This window comes from Schistocerca cancellata, chromosome 2 (genome assembly GCF_023864275.1).
Source record: "Schistocerca cancellata isolate TAMUIC-IGC-003103 chromosome 2, iqSchCanc2.1, whole genome shotgun sequence".
Lineage (NCBI taxonomy): Eukaryota > Metazoa > Arthropoda > Insecta > Orthoptera > Acrididae > Schistocerca > Schistocerca cancellata.
Genome location: NC_064627.1, coordinates 57,358,663 through 57,386,651, shown reverse-complemented (window position 1 = coordinate 57,386,651; position 27,989 = coordinate 57,358,663). Strand labels below are relative to the sequence as shown.

The window sequence follows — 27,989 nt, the reverse complement described above, 5'->3', positions numbered from 1 at the left end:
CGCGATCCTGACGGCACTGGAGCAGATGCATCGTGTTCGGGGCGATCGATTTCTTCTCTGCTCCGATTCTCTTAGTGCCTTACAGGCACTGCAGAACCTGTACCCGACTGAAGAGATGGTCCAGCTGATACATGACCAACTGTACTTTCTCCAACGGCGGGGTAAAGAGGTATCCTTCTGCTGGGTGCCTGGTCATGTCGGCATATGGGGCAATGAACAGGCTGATCGGGCTGCCAAGGAGGCCTGCAGAGAGCAGGATGTGGTCCAGTGTCCTATCCCCTTGCAGTCCGTCATCGCTGCACTCCACAGGAAGTGCATGGAGTTGTGGGAGGACGAATGGCTGGCGGTGACGGCCAATAAACTGCGGTCGGTAAAGTCAACCACTCGGCCGTGGCGTTTCCCCTGCCGGCTGCTCAGGCGGGAAGAGGTGGCGCTCACACGTCTTCGGATCGGGCACTGTCCTCTGACGCATAGCTATTTATTACGGCGGGAGGATCCTCCGTTTTGTGATGCTTGTGGTGTGCACATCTCTGTCCGGCACATTTTAACAGACTGCATTTTATACCGTGATGCAAGGGCAGAAGCACAAGTTGATGGGGATCTGCCCTGTGTTTTAGCTAACGATGAGACGTGTGTGTCTAGGGTTTTTAAGTTTTGTGATGTGTCTGGACTCTGGCCTAAACTTTTAGGCTGGAGGTGTTAGTGTATTGCAGAGTGGCTGACTCCTCCCTTTTTTTCCTTGCGGTCAGCCAGCCACTTCCATCTGCTACATTGTTTTAGCTCCCTCTACCTTTTTCTTCCTGTGTTGTCCATGTTTTACTGCTGACGTCCTGCTTCATCCCACGCTTCGGTGTGGGTGAGCACATATTTTTCAATGATTGTTCACCGTGTTTTCTGTTCCGTTATATGTAAATGTTCTGAGATTTTTTTTTTCTTGACACCCGTCTCACTATGATACTGAACGGGCGCTGAAGACCTTGCTGTCGTGCGCCCACACAACCCTTCTACTACTACCTACTTCATTGATAGTTTGCGGTGGGGCACCGTGTCGACAGTTTTCGGAAAATGTGGGAATATGGAATCTGCTTGTTTGCTCGTCGTCCGTGATTCGCCGGATATCATGTGAGAAACGGGTTAGCTGAGTTTCGCACGAGCGGTGCTTTCTAAAACCGTGCTGATTTGCGGACAGGAGCGTCTTGGTCTCAAGTAGATTGTTGGCTGGAGGCTGATATGAAAGTAAAGTCTTCCCGTCGCAGCGGACAATGCTCTATGGGCGACAAATACTGGCCAGGAAAGGATCCGACTATTCCTCAAGGCGGTTGTGATGTGAACTGCATTTGCGTTATCATGCTGGACTACGCTACTTGTTACCTCGCCCATGAAGGGTATAACAATAGGGTTTGCTATACTTGCTACATACAAGCGAGCATTCAGCCTTTTACGGCGATTATCGGATCAGTCCTGCTTTCCGATTCACTGTCTTGCCACACAATGATTCCAGATGTTGGAGAGGTACAGATCTCTAAAATCGATGCTTATTTTCACCTCTCAACAAGTCACTTACGAACATGCTGGCGTTGATCTGACCTCCACAGACGGAAGCTGTAACTTTTTGCTGAACAGCACAGAATATCGCTAAACGTCTCAGTTTTCCCTGACTCCTACACAATGGAAGTATCTGTCTGTGGCAAACGACGGATGGGAACGCGAATTCTCAACTAATCTTTCGATAATCTTTTCCCTGCGGTTCCGAGGTGACAGTCTAACTGTAACCTCAGTCCATATTTCAGCTACTTTCAACCAGCTGTTCCTCAGAGCCAATCCGACAGTCCTGCCATTTTCTCGTGATACACTCATTCTGAAAGAACCCAGCCGCGCGGAGTGGCCGCGCAGTTAGAGGCGCCCTGTTGCGAATTGCACGGCCTCTCCCACCGGAGGTTCGTGTCCTCCCTCGGGCACGGATGTGTGTGTTGTTCTTAGCATAAGTTGGATTAAGTTAGTTTAAGTAGTGTGTAAGCCTAGGCACCGATTGCCTCAGCAGTTTGGTCCCTTAGAAGTTCACACACATTTGAACATTTGGAAGAACCTGTGAATTCTTGCAGCACTGTTTTCTTGAGTCCATCTAGAGTCGAGTCAGCTTAAGGGGCTCCGGAAAGGCTCAAAATCATGAAAAGTTCAATTTTTACTTTTTTGTGTTTTCTGAATCTGCAGCCTATTACCTTTTAATAGATATATAATTTATTCAATTCCGAAGACTACAACTATTTTTAAATTTTTTTTGAAATGTGTTCTACATGGGCGTGACCCACTGTGGCGCTGTTAAACTGCTGTCAAATGGTGTTATTATTAACGTCCGTGTTCATCAGGTACATTTTAGTGATGTGAGATAAAGTATGTGTTGTGGCTAACCTATTTTCAGAGACTTAGCAGCACCTGAACTGTTGAAAAAGTGTATTCACGGAAAAACTCAAAACCCCAATGAAAGTGTAAATAGTGTTATATGGTCGAGAATCCCCAAGACTGTATTCGTTGGAATAGAAACACTTCACTGTGGTGTGTATGATGCTGTTGCGACTTTCAATGATGGCAACATTGTAAGGTGCAAGGTATTTAGAAATATGGGAATGAAGATAGGTTCTAACATGGTACGAGCGATGCTTGCTTTAGACAAGGAACGCCTTCGGGCTGCAGACAGGGCTGTAAAGAGTCTAGAAATACAAGCAAGAGTAAACAGGAGGAGGAACAAGAGGAAGCTGGAGGAGGAGTTTGCAGAGGATGAAGATAATCCATCCTATGGACCTGGAATGCACTAAAAAGTTAATCCAATCTTTGTCGCTCGATTCCCAAAACTTTTATTTTCTCATACTAATTACATGTTTTCTAAGGATCTTCCAAACATATTTGTTTCAAACTTTCAGTAAATGTTACACAGTACCTTCTGCATAATTTAACACAGCCTTTTTCCAAAAAACTGTATATTTTTGAATATATAAATAAAAAATTGCAAAAAAATGTTGTGAATTTTCATTACAATTGAAAAAAATCATCTTTAATAACTGAACTAAAATTTTGTAAAATCCCTGTGTTAAGTTGTAGCCCATATTCCAATAAATAATCTGTAAAAAGTTCACCTTCCTACCTCAAATACTTTGTGAGGAAAGATGTAATTTATAAGCGTTATTTTAACATTGCGAGTATAGGGCGTTCCGGAGCCCCTTAAGAAGTTCCCTGACAGATGGCAGCACTGTTGTCAGCTTTCAGCTTCAGGCATAAACGACTGCAGGCGTAACAGCAGTCTTCTGCACTGAGGTGACGAAAGTCATGGCATAGCGATATGCACATATGCAGATGGTGGAAGTGTCGCTTAGACAAGCTATAAAAGGGCAGCACATTGGGCGGAGCTGGCATTTGTACTCACGTGACTCGTATGAAAATGTTTCCGATGTTATTACGACCGCATGACGGGAATTGACAGACTCTGAACAACGCGGAATGGTAGTTGGAGCGAGACGCAATGGACACTCCATACTAGAAATTCGATATTCCGAGGTCTGCAGTGTCAAGAATGTGCTGGGAATACCAAATATTAGGCATTACCTCTCACCATGGACAACACTGTGGCCCATGACCTTCACTTAACGACCGAGAGCAGCGGCGTTTGCGTTGAGTTGTCAGTGCTAAGAGACAAGCAACACTGAGTGAAATAACAGCAGAAATCAATGTGGGACGTATGACGAACGTATCCGTTAGGACAGTGCGGCGAAATTTGGTGTTATTGGGCTATGACAGCAGTATACCTTTGGTAACAGCACTATATCGCCTGCAGCACCTCTCCTGGGCTCGTGAATGTACGGGTGTTTCAAAACTGACCGGTATATTTGAAACGGCAATAAAAACTAAACGAGCAGCGATAGAAATACACCGTTTGTTGCAATATGCTTTGGACAACAGTACACTTTCAGGCGGACAAACTTTCGAAATTACAGTAGTTACAATTTTCAACAACAGATGGCGCTGCAACTGATGTGAAAGATATAGAAGACAACGCAGTCTGTGGGTGCGCCATTCGGTACGTCGTCTTTCTGCTGTAAGCGTGTGCTGTTCACAACGTGCAAGTGTGCTGTAGACAACATGGTTTATTCCGTAGAACAGAGGATTTTTCTGGTGTTGGAATTCCACCACCTAGAACACAGTGTTGTTGCAACATGACGAAGTTTCAACGGAGGTTTAATGTAACCAAAGGACCGAAAAGCGATACAATAAAGGATCTGTTTGAAAAATTTCAACGGACTGGGAACGTGACGGATGAACATGCTGGAAAGGTAGGGCGACCGCGTACGGCAACCACAGAGGGCAACGCGCAACTAGTGCAGCAGGTGATCCGACAGCGGCCTTGGGTTTCCGTTCGCCGTGTTGCAGCTGCGGTCCAAATGACGCCAACGTCCACGTATCGTCTCGTGCGCCAGAGTTTACACCTCTATCCGTACAAAATTCAAACGCAGCAACCCCTCAGCGCCGCTACCATTGCTGCACGAGAGACATTCGCTAACGATATAGTGCACAGGATTGATGACGGCGATATGCATGTGGGCAGCATTTGGTTTACTGACGAAGCTTATTTTTACCTGGACGGCTTCGTCAATAAACAGAACTGGCGCATATGGGGAACCGAAAAGCCCCATGTTGCAGTCCCATCGTCCCTGCATCCTCAAAAAGTACTGGTCTGGGCCGCCATTTCTTCCAAAGGAATCATTGGCCCATTTTTCAGATCCGAAACGATTACTGCATCACGCTATCTGGACATTCTTCGTGAATTTGTGGCGCTACAAACTGCCTTAGACGACACTGCGAACACCTAGTGGTTTATGCAAGATGGTGCCCGGCCACATCGCACGGCCGACCTCTTTAATTTCCTGAATGAATATTTCGATGATCGTGTGATTGCTTTGGGCTATCCGAAACATACAGGAGGCGGCGTGGATTGGCCTCCCTATTCGCCAGACATGAACCCCTGTGACTTCTTTCTGTGGGGACACGTGAAAGACCAGGTGTACCGCCAGAATCCAGAAACAATTGAACAGCTGAAGCAGTACATCTCATCTGCATGTGAAGCCATTCCGCCAGACACGTTGTCAAAGGTTTCGGGTAATTTCATTCAGAGACTACGCCATATTATTGCTACGCATGGTGGATATGTGGAAAATATCGTACTACAGAGTTTCCCAGACCGCAGCGCCATCTGTTGTTGAAAATTGTAACTACTGTAATTTCGAAAGTTTGTCTGCCTGAAAATGTACTGTTGTCCTAAGCATATTGCAACAAACGGTTTATTTCTATCGCTCCTCGTTTAGTTTTTATTGCCGTTTCAAATATACCGGTCATTTTTGAAACACCCTGTATGAGCTGAACCCTAGACGACTGGAAAACCGTGGCCTGGTCAGATGATTTCGGTTGGTAAGAGCTGATAGTAGGGTTCGAGTGTGGCGCACACACCCCGAAGCCACAAGGCACTGGCCAAACTGGTGGTGACTCCATACTCGTGTAAGCTCTGTTTAGGTCAATGGACTGGGTCCTCTGGCGCATGTGAACCAATCATTGACTGCAAATGGTTATGTATGGCTACTTGGAGATCTATATATGACGGTAGTATTTGTTCCCGAAAGAACAGTTACCGTCGATGACCATGCAGCTTTGCTAGAAATGAAATGATAATTAAATTGACACCCTAGCTGGAAGCACGGGGTGCGTGCAAGGGATAAGTCCCTGCAGACGCACTATCCTCTGTGCCCGCGGCGGCTCAGATGGATAGAGCGTCTGCCATGTAAGCAGGAGATCCCGCGTTCGAGTCCCGGTCGGGGCACACATTTTCAACATGTCCCCAACGAAGTGTATCAACGCCTGCTTGCAGCTAGGGTGTCAATTTAATTATCATTTCATTTCTAGCAAAGCTGCATGGTCATCGACGGTAACTGTTCTTTCGGGAACAGATACTACCGTCATATATAGTTAAAAATATGGGTTCCCGGCCTTTGACCTTCTTGTGCGAACGCACACGCTATGCCCGAACTCGTACGGGACTTGGTAGATTAATCTGCCACGAGTAATGAGTATGATGGGCAAACATCTATTAGGCGCACTACGAATGTAGTGTTGTGGACATGTTGGGAATGTGGATCTCACGGGGTGCGTGCAAGGGATAAGTCCCTGCAGACGCACTATGCTCTGTGCCCGCGGCGGCTCAGATGGATAGAGCGTCTGCCATGTAAGCAGGAGATCCCGGGTTCGAGTCCCGGTCGGGGCACACATTTTCAACATGTCCCCAATGAAGTGCATCAACGCCTGCTTGCAGCTAGGGTGTCAATTTAATTATCATTTACTTGGAGATCATTTGCCGCCATTCATGGACTTCATGTTCCCAAACAACGATGTCATGCCACCAGGTCACAATGGTTCCCAATCGGTTTGAAGAACATTCTGGACGACACGAGTGAATGGTTTGACCACCCAGATCGCCCGACATGAGTCCCATCGAACATTTATGGTACGGAATAGAGAAGATAGTTTGTAGCCGGGCACTGTGGCCGAGAGGTTCTAGGCGCTTCAGTACGGTCGCAGGTTCGAATCGTGCCTAGGGCATGAATGTGTGTGATGTCCTTAGGATAGTTGGGCTGATGACCTCAGATGTTAAGTTCCTTAGTGCTTAGAGCGATTTGGACCATTTAGGTCAGTTAGTGCCCAAAATCTTGTACCGGCAACACTTTCGCAATTATCTACTTTTGTTTTTGATTGAACTGAGAATACTGCAGACTGACGTAGCAAAAAGAGCGGACGCTCAGCAAGAAGGGCAACATCACAGCAAACGTCACTGATGCAAGTGTTAATAAAGGAGCAGTCTTTCAACAGTAGGCGTTAATAAACAGCTGCACATGAAAGTAGTCAGGTCAAAAAGCAAGACAGCTCAGAATTTCCGTGTCTCGAACGAGGATATTAACTCAGTTTGTTTTTTGTCAACAGCAGGCGAAATGAACACCCACAAACGAAAGTAATCGCGCCAAAAAACAGGATGACTCAAAGTTTCCGTATCTCGAGCGAGAGTATTAATTCCATGTTTTGTGCAAAATTTACGTGTCTGCCGTAGTCGGGTTCATCAAGTGCAGCGAAGAAGAAAATGTTTTGTATCTGAGTACCACTCAAAAAGTTAACTCTAATACCACCAGCTAATTTTGAGAGGCACCCACGTGCCTTGCTCATACTGTGGCATCAAGCAGTCAGGCCTGCAAGATGAGTGGTCTGCCAAGCGAGTGGATTCATTCTCATTTATCGAGTAAGATGAACTCTCGTACTCACAATTAAGTTACAAATTATCCTCCTGTATGAATAATACGCAACGGAAACGCTCATCTGACTATCAGTGATTTACAGAACTCAGACTGTTCACTACGCACTGGCAATACCACATTTTCGTTATGTCTTTTATTTAACGGCTTTTATCAACACGTGGCCACCGCACTGAATATGAATGGCGCACACATTATAAATTCGGGACATCATGACAACATACAATTCGAAGGAAAAGTCCACCAATCTTTTTCTTTTCACTATCTTATTTATTCCGATAAATTGTATAACCTAAACACACAAATTCTATAACCTACAACAATAACACATGAGAAATTCCGCCCAGTGAGCGTGGCTTTACATTGGTGAATCTCTATATTATGGTCTCGTAATTATTTAACGCTACAGTGCACTTTCTGATGGTGGATCTTTTATTATTTCTCACACTTCGACTCTCACAATCATCATCACGAAACTTTCCTCCAGAGCGAGCGGTACAGAAGGAACAAGCATAACCCACTAATCTTTTGAAACTACCTCGCTACTCTCCCATGCAAACCACACATACCCAAATTACATGACATACACCATACTACAATATGAAATACTACACAGGTAATAGTCACAACATTATCACTTTCAGCTTTCCCACTTCAATTAATATTTATCCCAGTTTCACACGACACTGCCCCACTTTGTAATTCTACTTTCCTACTGTGAACTCTGGAGATAAATGCACGTCTTCCTGTGCAATGCAAGCCATGTGGCGTTGCTGGATAGACGGCCGACTCACCTTACTTCTCTCTCAGAGTTTGAATCTAGCGTCACACGCAATGTAGTATTAATGTATTCATCACACACGCGAACTGATGCCATGGACGAGTACTTCTCTGTATCCTTTGTCTCATACACAGATTGAGACTCACACAGTACTCACCACGTGGAAGTACTCGTCTCTAATTTCAAGTCCTGCACACGCCATTTCTTAAATATTTCAACTTATGGTACACACGCTATTTCTTAAATATTTCAACTTATTGTACACACGCTAGTAATTCAGCTTAACTTAAGCACACGGAAGTATTTCAACTTATTGCTACACGTGGTTTCATTGTGACCGTTGGTCACTTCCGAAGATTACTACAATCCCATTAATATTACCTGCCTGACATTTAATTCTCCCCACAAAAGTTCCTGAAATAGAGAAATTATTATTTCAAACTACTCTTAAATATTCCACATGCATACCATGTCTCCACTCTTTCGTCATTATGGAGCACAACTAAAACAGGTCATAACAGCACAAGATCCAGCGGCAGAGTGCTGAAACATGGCCGTTCTCGAGGTCCTCTCGCACCTCTGCTGAAGTGGGGGAGCACCTTACTACCCTATTGGTCAGCCACATTTCAGGCGCTCAAAGCTCAGGTAAGTTTCATCTCTTTGGTCCCACCAAAGGATCGTCTCAAAGATGATCATATATTCACATTCACTATCTGCGGTTAGCAGACGACCATACATTCATTCATTTCAAAAGATCTCACCAAACTGGATGTAGGGATTTACTTTGTGGGAGTGCACATGTGATCAATTAAATAAATAAATTGTCATTCTTTCCCACACTGGTATCTGGCTTCGCTGTATTAATTAAAATTGAGTTATTTTACAAAAAAAAGTGTTGTTCTGACAAAAATAATGAAGTATGTTGTACCTATTTTCAATGTCGGGCGGTACTGTACACTTTCAATTTAATCAGCCGCACGCAACGAGAATTATTGATTACTGAAATTCTTCACAATACGTCAACTGACAAGAAATTAAACACTACATCAACCGTTTCCCGTTAACAAAAGAAAGGTCTGAAAATAGTATAAGACATCGTAAATCGAAAAGAATTTGGCTCTTTGTCAGGTTGAACCTCTCACTGGGAGAAAAGAATGATTTTCACAAGATAAATGTGGGGTTACGCTTTCAGTTCTATAAATGGAGAGTGGATACATTGGGCTTGTTAGAAACAACAATTATGGCAAGATGTGACCATGGTACAACTGTGGGCACCTTTAAGCTCACTGGTCACATGCGAAATAACCGTGTGGAGTGGATGGCGTCATATACATTGCAGGACAGGAAGAGTGCCACGCACAGAAGTACCTCCTCAAATGGTTGAAATGGCTCTGAGCACTATGGGACTTAACTTCTGAGGTCATCAGTCGCCTAGAACTTAGAACTAATTAAACCTAACTAACCTAAGGACATCACACACAGCCATGCCCGAGGCAGGATTCGAACCTGCGACCGTAGCGGTCACGCGGTTCCCGACTGAAGCGCCTTTAACCGCACGGCCACACCGGCCGGCAAGTAGCTCCTCAAAACGAGTGTTATGCAACCTATGGAGGGAACAATTCAGTACGCGTGGATACTGCGGCAAAAATGCACAACAGTCTGTTTCACGACAAAATAAGCTGTCATCAGAGAACTCACGAATGGATGACTAGCTTCGTATGCAAATACCGTGACACTCCATCACGTTTTGATCTTGTTATTAATCTGCGATCACTGAGTCGAAAAATAACGTGAAAGTTCTTCCTCCTTGCACGCGTTGCGTGCTGCAGGAGAACCGGGTCGATATCTAATCAACGAGATCATCAATCTTCAATCCCAAGCGACCAGTCCCTGTTACTGCTCGCAACGCTATCGCCTGGGAGGAAACGAAGTGACTGGCGGTGGCCAAACCACTTCCGCGATGTCTCACTAGCCTGCTTGGAGGTGCATTTACGAACGGTGATTGTTGGCGGCTCTGTATTGGTAGCTTCTATTCCGTGATTGCAACACCACTTCTAGTGAATTATATTTCAAAGGAGCAAAATCAGAGTTATCAGAAGAGCGGTTTCACTTCATTTGAATGGTAAATTTCCATTACTTAGTTAGCTATATGTTACATAGATCATTCGAACGATTATTTTATCGAAATGATGTGGAACGTGTCGGTTTATAGTATATGTATGCATGATTAGTGTTAACATTAATGAACACATCGTCATTTTTCCATTAGCTAGTTAGTTACATGTTCCATAGATCACTAGAACGATTCTTTTATCTCAAGTGATGTGGAACTTGTCGGTTTACAGGATATGTGTGCATGATTAGTTTGAACATTGATGAACACATTATCATTTTTAGTCACACTCATGAAATTACACATAAGTTTTTTTCTTGTTTTCACTAGCTTGCTATTTAAGTAGAAATTCGACAGTGGGATGGAAGGAGTTGTTCAAGACCAATGATTTTAAATTAGATTTGAAATTTGTTTAGCTTCCTGTTAGACATTTTATGTTATTGCTCAAATGATCAAATATTTTTATTGCTGCATATTGAACTCCTTTCTGGTCCAATGACAGCTTTAACAACGGGTAATAAAGGTCACTTTCCCCTCCTGTGTTGTAGGGTTGGACATCAAAGTCCTATTCATATTGTGACAGATTATTTATGACAAATTTCATTAGCTACTAGCTGTCACGTTTGGATTTTGTTATGTGTTACACCGCCGTAGCTGCGTGTGCTGCTTCGTCAGGCAGTAGTTTTTGCGGGTGGCTGAACTGGGTATACAAAACAGGGCTGCAGGCAACTGTTCAACAGCCTTCTGTAACACTGTCATACTGGTGTAATACAGAGAAAACCCGAGCTCATTCCACAAAATTTCGGAAGTTGTTCACGGATGTATTCTGAGTATTTTGATAGAAGGGAACTGTGACCTGTGATCACGAGTTCGAGTCTCGGTCGGGCACACAGTTTTAATCTGCCAGGAAGTTTCATATCAGCGCACACTCCGCTGCAGAGTGAAAATCTCATTCTGGAAACATCCCCCAGGCTGTGGCTAAGCCATGTCTCCGCTATATCCTTTCTTTCGGGAGTGCTAGTTCTGCAAGTTTCGCAGGAGAGCTTCTGTAAAGTTTGGAAGGTAGGAGACGAGATACTGGCAGAAGTAAAGCTGTGAGTACCGGGCGTGAGTCGTGCTTCGGTAGCTCAGATGGTAGAGCGCTTGCCCGCGAAAGGCAAAGGTCCCGAGTTCGAGTCTCGGTCGGGCACACAGTTTTAATCTGCCAGGAAGTTTCATATCAGCGCACACTCCGCTGCAGAGTGAAAATATTCTGGAAACATCCCCCAGGCTGTGGCTAAGCCATGTCTCCGCTATATCCTTTCTTTCGGGAGTGCTAGTTCTGCAAGGTTCGCAGGAGAGCTTCTGTAAAGTTTGGAGGGTAGGAGACGAGATACTGGCAGAAGTAAAGCTGTGAGTACCGGGCGTGAGTCGTGCTTCGGTAGCTCAGATGGTAGAGCGCTTGCCCGCGAAAGGCAAAGGTCCCGAGTTCGAGTCTCGGTCGGGCACACAGTTTTAATCTGCCAGGAAGTTTCATATTTCAGTCCTGATAATGTGAAAACACTTAAAACCTGTTTTTTATTTTTTTTACTAGCTGCCAGTTTTTAAATAAAAATGCGTTTATGGAGCAGTCCAGAAGAATTTAAACTTTCTTGCAACCTTTCAATCTTATGTCATTGACCAAATGATTTAAAAAACTTTTTAACTCCTTTCTGAGCGACTGACACCTTAAATAATTAGTAATAGGACTATTTTTTTCTTCTAATGTTGTAGGTATGAACACTATGTATTGCGTCGCATTACCTGCGGATATACACTACTGGCCATTGAAATTACTAGACCAAGAAGAAATGTAGATGAGAAACGGGTATTCATTGGACAAATATATTATACTAGAACTGACATGTGATTACATTTTCACGCAATTTGGGTGCATAGATCCTGAGAAGTCGGTACCCAGAACAACCACCTCTGGTCGTAATAACGGCCTTGGTACGCCTGGGCATTGAGTCAAACAAAGCTTGGATGGCGTGTACAGGTACAGCTGCCCATGCAGCTTCAAACGATACCTCAGTTCAATGAAGAGTAGTGACTGACGTATTGTGACGAGCCAGTTGTTCTGCCACCATTGACCAGACGTTTTCAAGTGGTGAGAGATCTGGAGAATGTGCTGGCCAGGGCAGCAGTCGAACATTTTCTGTATCCAGAAAGGCCCGTACAGGACCTGCAACATGCGGTCGTGCATTATCCTGTGGAATGTAGGGTTCGCAGTGATCGAATGAAGGGTAGAGCCACGGGTCGTAACATATGTGAAATGTAACGTCCACTATTCAAAGTGCCGTCAATGCGAACAAGAGGTGACCGAGACGTGTAACCAATGGCACCCCATACCATCACGACGGATGATTCGCCAGTATGGCGATGACGAATATACGCTTCCAGTGTGCGTTCACCACGGTGTCGCCAAACAGGGATGCGACCCTCATGATGCTGTAAACAGAACCTGGATTCATCCGAGAAAATGACGTTTTGCCATTCGTGCACCCAGGTTCGTCGATGAGTACACCATCGCAGGCGTTCCTGTCTGTGATGCAGCGTCAAGGGTAACCGCAGCCATGGTCTCCGAGCTGATAGTCCATGCTGCTGCAAACGTCGTCGAACTGTGCGTGCAGATGGTTGTTGTCTTGCAAACCTCCACATCGGTTGACTCAGGACTCGAGACGTGGCTGCACGATCCGTTACAGCCATGCGGATGCCTGCCATCTCGATTGCTAGTGATACGAGGCCGTTGGGATCCAGCACGGCGTTCCGTATTACCCTCCTGAACCCACCGATTCCATATTCTGCTAACAGTCATTGGACCTCGACCAACGCGGGCAGCAATGTCGCGATACGATAAACCGCAATCGCGATAGGCTACAATCCGACCTTTATCAAAGTCGGAAACGTGATGGTACGCGTTTCTCCTCCTTACACGAGGCATCACAACAACGTTTCACCAGGCAACGCCGGTCAACTGCTGTCTGTGTATGAGAAATCGGCTGGAAACTTTCCTCGTGTCAGCACGTTGTAGGTGTCGCCACCGGGGCCAACCTTGTGTGAATGCTCTGAAAAGCTAATCATTTGCATATAACAGCATCTTCTTCCTGTCGGTTAAATATCGCGTCTGTAGCACGTCATCTTCGTGATGTAGCAATTTTAATGACCAGTAGTGTAGCAATATGGAGTAACTGAAGTCATCGTTAGATATTGGGTATGGGCGGTCATCTAATCAGGCCTTACAGCGTCTCAATGACAACAACTTTATACAGTTACCTTCAGATTGCGTTATGCCATTTCTATCAAGCTCCATGCCCTCTCCAGACCTGTATGTCTCGAAAATTAGCCTGCAAACCGAATCGCAATTCGTTGTAGAAGATCCAATCGCCCCATAGGTTGATGGTTTACCTAAGCACTTCTACGCAGGCGTAGGCGAGGTCACACGCAACACGCGGCGGCTAGCGGTGTGCAACCACCAACAGGCTGTTTGCTCTGGAGTGTTTGATCATTTAGCTACCAGGTGCAGATACATCTATAACATCTTGACCTAAATAACTCTGCCAAGGAGTACTGACCACGGGTGTGGACGACGTTGGACGTATCCGGCGGACTGAAACTTGCGCCAGGACCTGCAGGTAACACTTTGCGGCACATAGATGACTTCTGTCGGCGTTTGGCCCACTTGCAAATGCCCAGTTATTCTACTGTTCGACATAACAACAAAATTAATAGGGTCGACGCTCAAAGATGTAGACAACTGCGTTTATTTACGCTACAGCCAAAGGTTGGGTACTTGTCTAACAGACCTCGTGCAAGAAATCAGTGTAGTGCGTTGTACAAATTGCATTGCACATGGTGCATGTGGATACTTTAGGGGGAACTTTCATGCAAAATATTAAATTCTCAGTTTACTTTTCATTTGTTAGTAGAACTCATGGATAATAAGTTCCCAAAGTTACAACGATGAAATCGCACCCGAAGAGCCAGAAAAATAATTACATATGTGACCTGACCTTCCTGCCACAACTGGTCTTTGAAGCGACACTTCAGTACTAGCGCGGTGAACAAAGATGCCGTGAATTACTTTCAGGAAACACACGGGATACATCTAGAAGGCTGTTAATCCTTAACGTATAAATAAGTGTGTTCATGGCAAATCAAATGAGTTTCTAAGTTCACTCATATAGGAACGAGGCCCTAAAACGGTATTTTCACTTTCTAAAGTTATCACGATTGCAACTTATCATGAAGTTCTTGTATTTAATGACGGGAAAGTAGGAAAGGTTAAGATTCTAGAGAGAATTGGCTTTAAGATAGGAAATTTCACACAAAGACATCTTCATAAAAATAGACGCAAAGCGCCTCTCTGCAGCTGAAGTCAGTCTGAGACCTGGTAAAGGAAAGAAGGTAGAAAACAATAAACGAGAAGAGGTGCCTTGAACGAAAAGAGGACCTTGAGTACTAAGGTTTGTCCTTCTGAGGATATGACAAAAGAAAGAAAAAAAGCCGGCCGCGGTGGTCTAGCGGTTCTGGCGCTGCAGTCCGCAACCGCGGGACTGCTACTGTCGCAGGTTCGAATCCTGCCTCGGGCATGGGTGTGTGCGATGTCCTTAGGTTAGTTATGTTTAAGTAGTTCTAAGTTCTAGGGGACTTATGGCCTAAGATGTTGAGTCCCATAGTGCTCAGAGCCATTTGAACCATTTTTGAAAGAAAAAAAAAGTTACTTCGAACTATAAATTGCATTTCCTGAAAATCCTGTTTAATAAAGTTTATATAATTTTATATCAGAATCTATGAAGGCTAGAATGATGAAATTTTACACACTTATTTCTGCAAGTCCAATAAATGTCTCAAGAGTAAATTTTGAAATTCTGAATGTAAGCTGACACATGGAGCAAGTACGTGGAATTTTGCATTAATTTTACGTTATACTTACAGAATTGTAACTAGAAAACTGTCAAAACTGTCCTATTCGATATACTTAAAAAACCTTGTGAGAGAGACTTACTGTATGCAACGAGATTACTATGTGTAAAAAAAAAAATGTACCTATCTCTTGACTAGTTTCTGAGAAAAATATGCACGTATTATTTTTTGAAAATAAAAATTTTTGAATTCCATAAAAAGTTAAATAAATATAATCCAAGGAAGTTAGCAGTAAATGCGTTGATTTCATGTAGCACATGGAACAGAATTTCATTCCTATATCTTCGAAATTGTGCATTTGATGCATTTTTCTAAATAGTGTGTATTTTCTATGAACGTCTCGCCCTTAAATACGAAATTTAGGCGACATCAGTGGATAGCTGTGGCTTGTCTGTTACTATACACGTTTTTGATTATGTATACTCTTGATATTATTAATACAAGCGCCGTCAATCAGTTTCACGACAGGAAGAGGTCAATGAATTTGTTTGCACTTAACACAGTATGTAACGTAACTGTATTACGTATTGCGCTGGTTTATTGTATGTCTCTATTGTGAACAGGTACATATGATGAGGTACATTCTATACTGATACACACCTGTATAATATTGTCTGTCTTGACTGTAAACATTGTAATACTTAGGTAAAAACTGATAACGTAATAAAAGAGTGTTTTTCTGAAAAAGCTGTCATTAACGCACTGTTTTGGTCAAGAAACATCATTGTTATCTTTAGAGATCTATTTTGTGTGTTGATGCAATCTCGAGCGAATAACACGAAAAGAGTTGCATACCCTGCTACGAGGTTTAAAACTGTGCCAAGAATCCAGTTACTGAAATCATAAAGGATACAAGCATCCATTGTGGCCGTAAATGTAGCTCAGTTTCGCTTTCACGTCGTTTGTGAACGATTGTGGAACGTCTTGTATCTAGCACTGCAGTGCACTGCAGCAGCAGAACCGTTTAACTTTCTCTGACCTCGGTAGCTGTCCGCTGTGAATCGTGAAGTTGCCAGCTCCAGAACTGGCAGGCTGCAGGTTCAAGTGCTGCCTCGAGCGTCTGCTCTGACTAACTCAGACAACCACAAAATCACCAGATTATTTTTAGCTGTATGATCTGTGATGGGGTGTCATAAAAAGGCACCTGGTAGCTGGAGGAGGGGCGGGAGGAGGGGGACTCAGAGCCGACAGGTGACTGGTTAGCTTCTTGAAGGTTCTTTCCTAAAGCTTTCATTATCACAGATCACGAAAAGTTGACTCTTAAGGATGGCGTGTTGCAGTAGGCAATTCCGGGTCATCAAATAGTTTGCCGGTGGTTTTAATTTCGGAATGGAATCGTGTGCGGACACGGAAAGGGACTCGCATGGTAAGCCCTTCTTGATTTTCTGCTGTCTTGCAAGAGGAGTCAGCTAAGCGCCACCAACAAGTTGTGATCCGGCATTTCCACTCACAACATCTTCTATAAGAAGTATTTCAGTCACTCATTTATGCAAATGATAGGCCACACACGAGGTCAAGGTAGACAGAGGTGTGCCACGACATGACATATCACGAATTTCAGGAATTTCAGTCGGGAGTAATTTGAAATGTAGCGAAACTTTATCCTCTGACACAAAGCGAGAGTTTGCTTTCCATATATTTCCAAAACCTTAGATTTATTGTGTATATCAGAAAATGGAAAAATGTCACATACACTATGTGATCAAAAGTATCCAGACAGCTCCAAAAACATACGTTTTTGATATTAGGTGCACTGTGCTGCCACCTACTGCCAGGTACCTCAGTAGTCATTAGACCTCGTGAGAGAGCAGAATGGGGCGCTCCCGGAACTCACGGACTTCGAACGTGGTCAGGTGATTGGGTGTCACTTGTATCATACGTCTGTACGCGAGGTTTCCACATTCTTAAACACCCCTAGGTCCACTGTTTCCGATGTGATAGTTGAAGTGGAAACGTGAAGGGACACGTACAGCACAAAAGCGTACAGGCCGACCTTGCCTGTTGACTGTCGGAGACCGCCGACCGTTGAAGAGGATCCTAATGTGTAATAAGCAGACATCTATTCAATCACACAGGAATACAGACTGCATCAGGATCCACTGCAAGTACTATGACTGTTAGGCGGGAAGCGAGAAAACTTGGATTTCATGGTCAAGCGGCTGCGCATAAGCCACACATCATTCCGGAAAATGCCAAACGACGCCTCGCTTGGAGTAATGAGGGTAAACATTGGACGAACACTAGAAAAACGTTGTGTGGAGTGACGAATCACGGTACACAATGTGGCGATCCGATGGCAGCGTGTGGGTATTGTGAATGCTCGGTGAACGTCATCTGCCAGTGTGTGCAGTGCCAACAGCAAAATTCGGAGGCGGTGGTGTTATGGTGTGGTCGTGTTTTTATGGAGGGGGCTTGCACCCCTCGTTGTTTTGCGAGGCACTATCACAGCACAGGCCTACACTGATGTTTTAAGCACCGGACTGGGTGTTGTGTGATGTCCTTAGGTTAGTTAGGTTTAAGTAGTTCTAAGTTCTAGGGGACTGATGACCGTGGATGTTAAGTCCCATAGTGCTCAGAGCCATTTGAAGCATTTTTTTAAGCACCTTCTTGCTTCCCATTGTTGAAGAGCAATTTGGGGATGGCGATTGCATCTTTCAACCCGATCGAGCACCTGTTCATATTGCACGGCCTGTGGCGGAATGGTTACACGACAATTACATCCGTGTAATGGACTGGCCTGCACAGAGTCCTGACCTATAGAACACCTTTCGTATGTTTTGGAACGCCGACTTCGTGCCAGACTTCACTGACCGCCATCGATACCTCTCCTCAGTGCAGCACTCAGTGAAAAATGGGCTGCCATTCCCCAAGAAACCTTCCAGCACCTGATTGAACATATGCCTACGAGAGTGGAAGCTGTCATCACGGCTAAGGGTGGGCCGACACCGTATCGAATTCCAGCATTGCTGATGGAAGGCGTCACAAACTTGTAAGTCATTTTCAGATACGTGTCTGGATACTTTCGATCAACCCGTAGTGTAGCTTTAGCGCGCCTGCTTTTACTCTGCAACAAGATAATCTCGCTGACGACATCTGGCTGAAACGCGTGGTTATTCTTAAAGGAGAGTAATTTTCTAATCTAAAAGTAACATCGGGCATACCCCAAAGTGTTATAGGATTATTACTATTCACAATATACACTATCTGATCAAAAGTTTCCCGACTCTTATTAGTGTAGATCAGTATGGGATGTGCCCACTCTCCGCCTTTATTACAGCTTGAACTTTGTAGCGGACAGTTTCAGTGAGGATTCTGGTAGTCTATGGACGAGTGGCAGCCCAGTCTTCCTCAAGGAGGTTGTGATTTCGGACGTTGGGATCAGGAGCGAAGTCGACGATGTTCTGACTCATCCCAAAGGTGTTCCATTTGGTTCAGAGCGGTAGTATGAACAGGCCAGTCCACTTCAGGGAAGTCATTATGGAAAAACCATTGCCTCACAGACGCTGCTTTATGAGAGGACGTATTGTCATGCTGATACAAGAAACCATCGCTTCTGAACTGTTACTCTGATGTACGCAGTATACAGTGGTGTAAAGTACGTTCATATCCTTCCATATTTAGCGTTTTGTTAAGCACAATAAGGGACAATACCCTAACCACGAAAAACACCTCTACACTGTAATATCACATTATGCATCCTTCACTGTTGTCACAACACATGATGGCAGGTAACGTTCTCCACACATTCGTCAAACCCAAACCCTTCCATCGGAAAGCCAGTCAGTAAAGCGTGATTCATTGCTAAAAATCACTCGATTCCAATATTCCAGTGGTCTGTGTCCAGTGGTGTCGCTCTTTACACCAGCTCAAGCGTTGCTTAGCACCGACTGCAGAAATGCGTGGCCTATGAGGAGCTGCTCGCCACCGAGCGAGGTGGCGCAGTGGTTGACACACTGGCCTCGCATGCGGGAGGACGACGGTTCAAACCCGCGTCCGGCCATCCATTTTTTGGTTTTCCTTGATTTCCCTAAATCGCTCCATGCATTGCCGCGATGGTTCCTGTGAAAGGACACGCCCGATTTCCTTCCTCATCGTCGACACAATCCGGGCATGACCTCCGTCTCTAACGACCTCGATATCAACGGGACATTAAACCCAGTCTTGCTTCCTTCCTTCTTTAGGAGCTGCTCGTCCACTGTATCCTATTCTTTTTAACTCCATACGCTCTGTCATTGTGATAGCTCGCTGGCCAGTAGCACTTTGAAACTCGCGAGTCATTCTTTCCGCTGATTTCATGCGATTTTTACAATCACTCTCCACAGCGCTCGACGGTCCCCGTCCGTCGGTTACGGTGACACTGTACATGAAATTCGTTTAAATTTGACATTTTTTGTTTTCTACTCCATAATGTACTTTGGGCTTTCCTGGACATTTTGGTATATAATACATTAAAATCAGACAATTGTGCGACCTTTAAATAATATTTTGAATGTTGGCGTGTGACTGTCAAATTTCGCCACTACGCATATACTGCCGCAGTTGAGCCGTCATATCTTGGGAACTACACAGTCTAGAAGGCTGTGACTTGCTTCGATTTGTGTCTCCTGCTACGTCTCAGAAGTTGGCCTTACGAATAAACAAATCAGTCCTTTGTTTCTGATACTAGTTTTCGTTGATAACAGTGTGATTATCGGCTATTTTTGTAGTAAGCTAACTTCTATTGCTCTTTATACGTAAATAAAATGACTAAGCGTGAAAGTAACAAGGATCGCAAATTTGAGGGTATAACACATATGTGAGACCTGCATTTTCTTCTGAAGTACTTGAAAACAAGTGTGTTAACAGTGAAGGACACACTTGGTTTAAATACAGGAAAGCTGAATTTTCAGGAACCCTGCATGAATCTGCACTTAAACAGCCGGCCGGGGTGGCCGAGCGGTTCTAGGCGCTTCAGTCTGGAGCTGCGCGACCGCTACGGTCGCAGGTTTGAATCCTGCCTCGGGCATGGATGTATGTCATGTCCTTAGGTTAGTTAGGTTTAAGTAGTTCTGATGACCTCAGAAGTTAAGTCCCATAGTGGTCAGAGCCTTTTGAAACATTTTTTACACATAAACATTCTCTTCGTTTGGCAGTAATGGAGGCAATCAAACTTCTTTACAGAGATTTGGCAATCCTGAGCTACTAAAGAAGTGTTTACATGGGAAGACCCAGACTGTGAATGAGTCCTTCAGTTATGTTGTGTGGTGCCATGTGCCTAAAAATGTATTTGTTGGCCTTATGACTCTAAAGTTAGCATTGTCTGATGCTGTAATAACTTTTAATGGTGGGAACTATGAAAGAGTTAAGGTCCTGGAGAAGTTAGGGGTAAGATTTGGACAGAACACAGCTAAAGGACTGCGGGAACTGGATGAGCTTCGTGTACGTGAAGCAGAGTTAGCTGCTCAGCAAATGACAAAAGAAGCAAGAAAGAAAAGGAGGCGGCAAGCACTGGGGTGTTCTGAAGAAGACGCAGACTATGGGCCAGGGCAATTCTAGAGCATAAAAGACGGAAAAATGTAAGTCTGTATAGGAATTCGTAAAAAAAAATTTAAAACCTCAATATCTCTGAACTGTATTTTTTGCAGTAAATGACCCGTTTTCTAAAAATGTACCGATGGTAGAGATATGAAATTTTCACAGCATTTCAAGTGCGAGATTCAACACAAATGGAACTAGAATAATTAAAATATCCTGAGTTGTTTTGATTTTTGTTCATTTATTTACAAAATTCTGTCAAAAAATTGAGTGTTTGCAAAAAAAAAAAAAAAAAAGATAACATGCTCCATGGCTATACTCGGGGGACGACGGTGTTGTATACAGGGTGGTCCATTGACCGTGACCGTGACCGGGCCAAATATCTCACGAAATAAGCGTCAAACGAAAAAACTGCAAAGAACGAAACTCGTCTTGCTTGAAGGGGGAAACCAGATGGCGCTATGGATGGTCCGCTAGATGGCGCTGCCATAGGACAAACGGATATCAACTGCGTTTTTTTAAAAATAGGAACCCTCATTATTTATTACATATTCGAGTAGTACGTAAAGAAATATGAATGTTTTAGTTGGATCACTTTTTTCTCTTTGTGATAGATGGCGCTGTAATAGTCACAAAGAACGTAGTATGACGTAACATTCCGCCAGTGCGGACGGTATTTGCTTCGTGATATATTACCTGTGTTAAAATGGACCGTTTACCAATTGCGGGAAAGACTGATATCGTGTTGATTTATGGCTATTGTGATTAAAATGCCCAACGGGCGTGTGCTATGTATGCTGCTCGGTATCCTGAACGACATCATCCAAGTGTCCGGTCCGTTCGCCGGATAGTTACGTTATTTAAGGAAACACGAAGTGTTCAGCCACATATCTAACAAATGATGATGCCCGAGTACGTGTTTTAGCTGCTGTCGCGGGTAATCCGCATATCAGTAGCAGACAAATTGCGCGAGAATCGGGAATCTCAAAAACGTCGGTGTTGAGAATGGTACAGCAACATCGATTGCACCCGTACCATATTTCTGTGCACCAGGAATTGCATGGCGACGACTTTGAACGTCGTGTACAGTTCTGCCTCTGGGCACAAGAGAAATTACGGGACGAAGACAGATTTTTTGCACGCGTTCTACTGAGCGACGAAGCGTCATTCACCAACAGCGGTAACGTGAACCGGCATAATATGCACTACTGGGCAACGGAAAATACACGATGGCAGCGACAAGTGGAACATCAGCGACCTTGGCGTCTTAGTGTATGGTGTGGCATTATGGGAGGAAGGATAATTGGCCCCCATTTTATCGATGGCAATCTAAATGGTGCAATGTACACTGATTTCCTACGTAATGTTCTACCGATGTTACTACAAGATGTTTCACTGCATGACAGAATGGCGATGTACTTCCAACATGATGGATGTCCGGCACATAGCTCGCGTGCGGTTGAAGCTGTATTGAATATTATATTTCATGACAGGTGGATTGGTCGTCGAAGCACCATACCATGGCCCGCACGTTCATCGGATCTGACGTCCCCAGATTTCTTTCTGTGGTGAAAGTTGAAGAATATTTGATATCGTGATCCACCGACAACGCCTGACAACATGCGTCAACGCATTGTCAATGCATGTGCGAACATTACAGAAGGCGAACTACTCGCTTTTGATAGGAATGTCGTTAAACGTATTGCCAAATGCACTGAGGTTGACGGACATGATTTTGAGCATTTTTTGCAATAATGTGATATTTACGGGTGATCACGCTGTAACAGCATGCGTTCTCAGAAATGATACGGTCGGAAAGGTTCATGTATCACACTGGAATAACCGAAATAAAGCGTTCAAACGTACCTACGTTCTGTATTTTGATTTAAAAAACCTACCTTTTACCAACTGTTCGTCTACAATTGTGAGCCATATGTTTGTGACTACTACAGCGCCATCTATCTCAAAGTGAAAAAAGTGGTCCAACGAAAACATTCATATTTCTTTACGTACTACACGAATATGTAATAAAAAATGGGGGTTCCTATTTATAAAAACGCAATTGATATCCGTTTAACCTATGGCAGCGTCATCTAGAGGGCCAACCATAGCGCCATCTGGTTTCCCCCTTCAAGCTAGACAAGTTTCGTTCTTTGTAGGTTTTTCGTTCGATGCTTATTTCGTGAGATATTTGTCCGGTCACTATCAATGGACCACCCTGTATAAATGATCTAACGGGTAACGGCGGGAGCTCCATGACTGTATTCGGGGGACGAAGCTGTTGTATATAGAGAAGTAACAGCGCTAGAAAATTGTAACGAAGGGCAGAGGACCTACGCTCACTGCAGGTATTGGAAGTTGGCCCTCAACATAGTAGACAGAAAGACGCATTATTGTATGATTACACGGCTGCCGAACAAGGCAGCTGCCTGACGTGAGATTCATAGAAGAAACCTCAGCGAGTGTTGCTCACCTACGAAGGAGGTTGCTTACAAAATCCTCTTTTGACCAGTACATGAATGTTCCCAGTACATGAATGTTCCCAGTACATGAATGTTCCTCGTCAGTCTGGGCTCCGTACCGGATAGGATTGACAGCAAAAATAGGGAAGATCCCGAGAAGAGCAGCGTGTTTCGTCACTGGTTCGTTTTCTAAGCGCGTAAGCTTCACAGAAGCTTAGCAGCAATCGTTCTTCCTGTGGACCATTCGTGACTGGAACAGGTTAAGGGCGTAATTGGCAGTACTACATAAAGTACTCTCCACCGCGCACCATAAAGTAGCTTACGGAGTTTAGATATCGATGTAGAAGGGAAAAAAAAGAGTGCCTGATAATTGTTTGTTATTTTCTTCGGTGTTAACTGGAATTAATATTCAGTTTTACGACCTATCTACGTGGTTGCTTTTAAGTGCTTCACTGTACGACCAATCGTACGAAATTCGTGTGGAAACACATCACTATTAATTACATCTCAAGACAAACCTCAGATGTAGGACAAGCTGAAAGAGATACAAAGGCGAAATACACTTACTCATCGGCTGACCCCATTATTATTGGCTACACTTGAGAACAGAATGATGCGTAGGTTCTGATGTTAGTAAGATACATTTTTAAAACTGCACCGGACCACCTTGAGGCAGGTTTTCGCAATATTGAAAGAGTCGACAGCTTTAAATACCTTGTGGGAGCTTGCGAAACTGAAACCAGGTAAAAGAGACGCCAGCAGCTTCAGACGGCACGTGTGCTACTTTTCATGGGACATACAGCCTTGACACGATGGGGATCAATCAAGCTGTGGTAACTCAAACATTTTAATACAGGATTAAGGGAAACTGTCACTTCGTAAGTGTAACCATCTGAATGATGAGAACAGCTGGGCTAAGAAGGGAAAAGTAACCTGAAAAGAAAATGCCTTGCAAAATTACCAGGCCAGAGATTGTGGACCGGACAGTATAGGTGAAGTGGACGAAAATAATTATATCAGACAGGGAATTAGACCTATTATTGATTCATTGAAAAGCGACAAATGAAAAACGTATGTAAGCCTCTGGACAGCAGACCTCAAGCTCAGAGAAATCATTCCATAAGTAACAAAAAGGCTTTGAAAACAGCGGATTAAAATCAGAGGACATTTCAAACCGGGAAAACCTGGGTCTTTGCGCAAAAAGGAAGTTTCCGATAACGTATAGACGCTGCTTAACGTGGTATGTAATCGCCCTATAAGAATAAAAATCTGAGATTGGTAGGAGTGCAGACGTATAAGGTAACACAGTGAAGGAAAACATGAAAATACACAGAGTTATAAATATTTGTTGGTTTTCTCCTTCAGTACTAATTCATGCCATCCAATAAGGTCTCCTTTTGCGACCCTTTCTCTCTCTCTCTATCCCTCCCTCCCTCTCTCTCTCTGTCTCTCTCTCTCTCTCTCTCTCTCTCCCCCCCCCTCTCTTTCACTCCCCTCCCTCCATCACTCCCTCTCTGACACACACACACACACACACACACACACACACACACACACACACCACACTTACCTTTTCTCTTTTATTTGTCTGCCAACGTTTTTAATACATGTTATTTCAGTAAGCTCACAATTTCTCGTCTGGTATTACCGTTCATTGACTCTCCTGTTCAAGGGCAATCTTTGATTCGCTCGCAATGACGGGGCACAACAGCGAAGGTTGTAATTTGCCACCGTTTCCGATACATCCTGTTAGGCCGACAAGGCCGCTATTCTGGCGTTCAGGGCCACGAGACCATACAATAGTCAATGTAGTGCACACGTGTTTATGCAAGCAGAAGCCGTTTATGGCACAGTTGCAGTAGAAGCATCTTTCAAATTTTATTTCGCATTTAAGAAGCGATCATTACACTGACCACCGTATCTGCCTGAGGACGCTACTTTTACAGGAAATTCGCCTTAATTCAGAAATGATTTACTCTACTTTCATAATGGAGATATGTGTAACAGATTTCCCAAAAGACGCTTATATCAAGGATCAGGGTATCCAGAAACAAAATTGAAGAAAATATTCCAGATACCCGAGGGTGCCAGTGGCAGCAGTCAAACCCCAACAAGAAAATAGTTTTATTGTGTTTGACATGTGTGATGTATTCGCAACTTCGTTTGTCTTTTGAAGATATCTATTTGAAAGAACGAACCTACAAGTGCTAAATGGAATCCGAAGCACTTCCTAAGAGTTTTCAGGTACGTTTGTATATGTTTACTCTCACGTTCGTCATAAGCTCTTGTATATTACTACCTCAATGACCTTCGTCGTAAGGCTATACCATCACATGCCAATTATATTGATTTCTTACTGTATGTAACCCCTACTTAGTAGATAAAGTATATGTTGTATGCAGTTGACGCATAATACACACACACACACACACACACACACACACACACACACACACAGAGAGAGAGAGAGAGAGAGACAGTTAAGGGGGACCACTTTTACACTTTCCTTACTGTTGTCTCCGTTGATCGGATTACAGCATGAGGAGACAGAGATACGAAATCATGTATTGTTTTGTAAGGCGTATCCAGGAACTGATACATAATCGGATCATATATTTAGTATTGATGATGAGAAGGCTACAATTTAATAGAATCATTAGGAAAATTCAAAGTGTGAAGAGTCAGGATACTGGGGTATTGAGGAATGATGACGTGCGTTTGAAGATCGATGTTGCGATTTTAATACCTTAGTAAGCAGTACAGTAGAAGAGGAATGCACATCCATAAAAAGGGCAATTGCTGTTGATCAGTGAAAGAAGAAAAGAAAGGAAAACTGCAGTATAGGTCACTTAGGAATGAAATAAGTAGGGCGTGCCGGGAACCTAAGCGAAACTGCCACAGAAGAAATGTGAAGGAATCTGAAAGTAAATGGTCATCGTTAGGACGGATTCAGCAAAGATCTTTCGGTGAAATTGAAACCAAATGCCTCAATTGTGACAGTGCAGAAGCAATCCCATTATTAAACGCAGAGGAGAGAACGTGTAGCTGGAAAGAGTACATTGAAGGCCTTTACGAATCAGAGTTTGATAGTGCTTTGCAAAACTTGCGGTAAAACAAGGCAAAGGGGAGAGATAATTCTCATTCAGAAATTCTATAATCATTGAGAGAAGTGTCAACCAAAGGATTAATCGAGTTAGTGTGCAGAATTTATGAGACTAAAGACACACCATCGAACTTTCAGAAGAACATCATCCACACAATTTCGAAGATAACATAGGCACATGAATGCGAGAACTTGTACACGATGAACTTAACGGCTCATGCTTCTAGGTCGCCGACAAGAATAATATACAGAAGATTGAAATATAAAATGAAGAATCTGTTACATAACGATCAGTTTAGGAAACGTAACAGCACAACAGAGGCACGTCTGACCTTATGCTTGATACCGGAAGCAATGCAAGAAAAATCAAGACAATTGAATAGTATCCTTTGACAAGAGAACGCTTTAGCCAACATAAAATTGTGTAAGGTATTTGAAATTGTCAAGAAAATAGAAATAAGCTATAGGAAAATGCGGGTAGTGTATAGTATGTACAGGATCCAAGCGAAAACAATAAGAATGGAAGATCAAGAGTTCGGATTAGAAACGGAGTAAGACAGGGATACAGTCTTTCGCTCCTTCTGTTCAAGCTCTACGTAGAAGAAGCAATGGCACAAATAAAATAAAGATTCAGGCGTGGGATTAAAATTTAGAGACAGGAGCACAGAAAATGATTTGAAAATAAAGCAAAGAAAAACAAAAGAAATGAGAGTAGCGGAAATGAGATTCGCAGTAATTGTAACATCGTAACTGGGGCTGAAGTATTAGAGGAAGCGGAGGAATTCTGCTACCTTTCGGCACAAAAATCCACAGCGAACGAAGCAAGGAGGACATAAAAAGCAGACCAACACTGGTGAAAAGGATGTTACGTGCTAAAAGAAGGCCACAAATATGAAATGTAGGCCTTAATTTGAGTAAGAAATGTTTGATAATGTGCGTTTGGAGCATAGCATTGCGTGATAGTGAATCATGGACTGTGGGAAAACTGGAAAAGAAGAGACCCCGAAGCGTTTCAGGTGTGGTGCTACAGAAGAATGCTGAAAATGAGGGAGACTTATAAGACAGTAAATGCACAGATTTTCCGTAGCACCGCCGAGGAAAGGAATACGGTACATGATAAGAGGACACTTGTTAAGATATTAGATTGTAAGTTCCCTGGTACTAGAGGGAACCATGGATGACAAAAACTGTAGGGGAAGAGACATTGGAATGTTGTTGTGGTCTTCAGTCGGAAAATTGCTTTGATCTAGCTCTCCTCGCTAATCTATCCTGTGCAAGCGTCATCATCTCCAAGTAACTACTGCAGCTTACATCCTTCTGAATCTGTTTAGTGTATTCATCTCTTCGTCTTCCTCTACAATTTTTATTCCCCCACACTTTCCTCCAAAACTAAACTGGTGACCCTTTGATGTCTCAGAATGTGTCCTCTCAACCGATCCCTGGTCGTGTTGTGCCAAAAAATTTATGTTTTCTTCGATTCGATTCAATACCTTCTCATTATCCAGTCGATCCACTCATCTAATCTTCGGGGTGCTTCTGTATTTCCAGGTTTCAAAAGCTTCTCTTCTTGTCCAAAATGTTTATCGTCCATGTTTTATTTCCACGCAAGGCTACGCTCCAGACAAAGACGTTCGGTAGAGACTTCGTAACCCTTAAACTTATAGTAGAAGAAGGAAAATGGCCAGTTGCATTGGTAAATAACTAAATTTCTTTCTTTATTTCCTGCATCTAACGA

The 27,989-nt window shown here is 43.6% G+C and overlaps 1 protein-coding gene and 1 non-coding gene across 4 annotated transcripts in view; both read left to right on the top strand.

Moving 5' to 3' along the window:
* Positions 1 to 27,989, top strand: part of LOC126161329 (solute carrier organic anion transporter family member 4A1) — a 1,079,633-nt gene that overhangs the window by 212,977 nt on the left and 838,667 nt on the right. The window lies entirely within an intron of this gene.
* Positions 6,227 to 6,301, top strand: Trnat-ugu (transfer RNA threonine (anticodon UGU)). Its single transcript has one exon. It is a non-coding gene; the product is annotated as a tRNA-Thr (tRNA).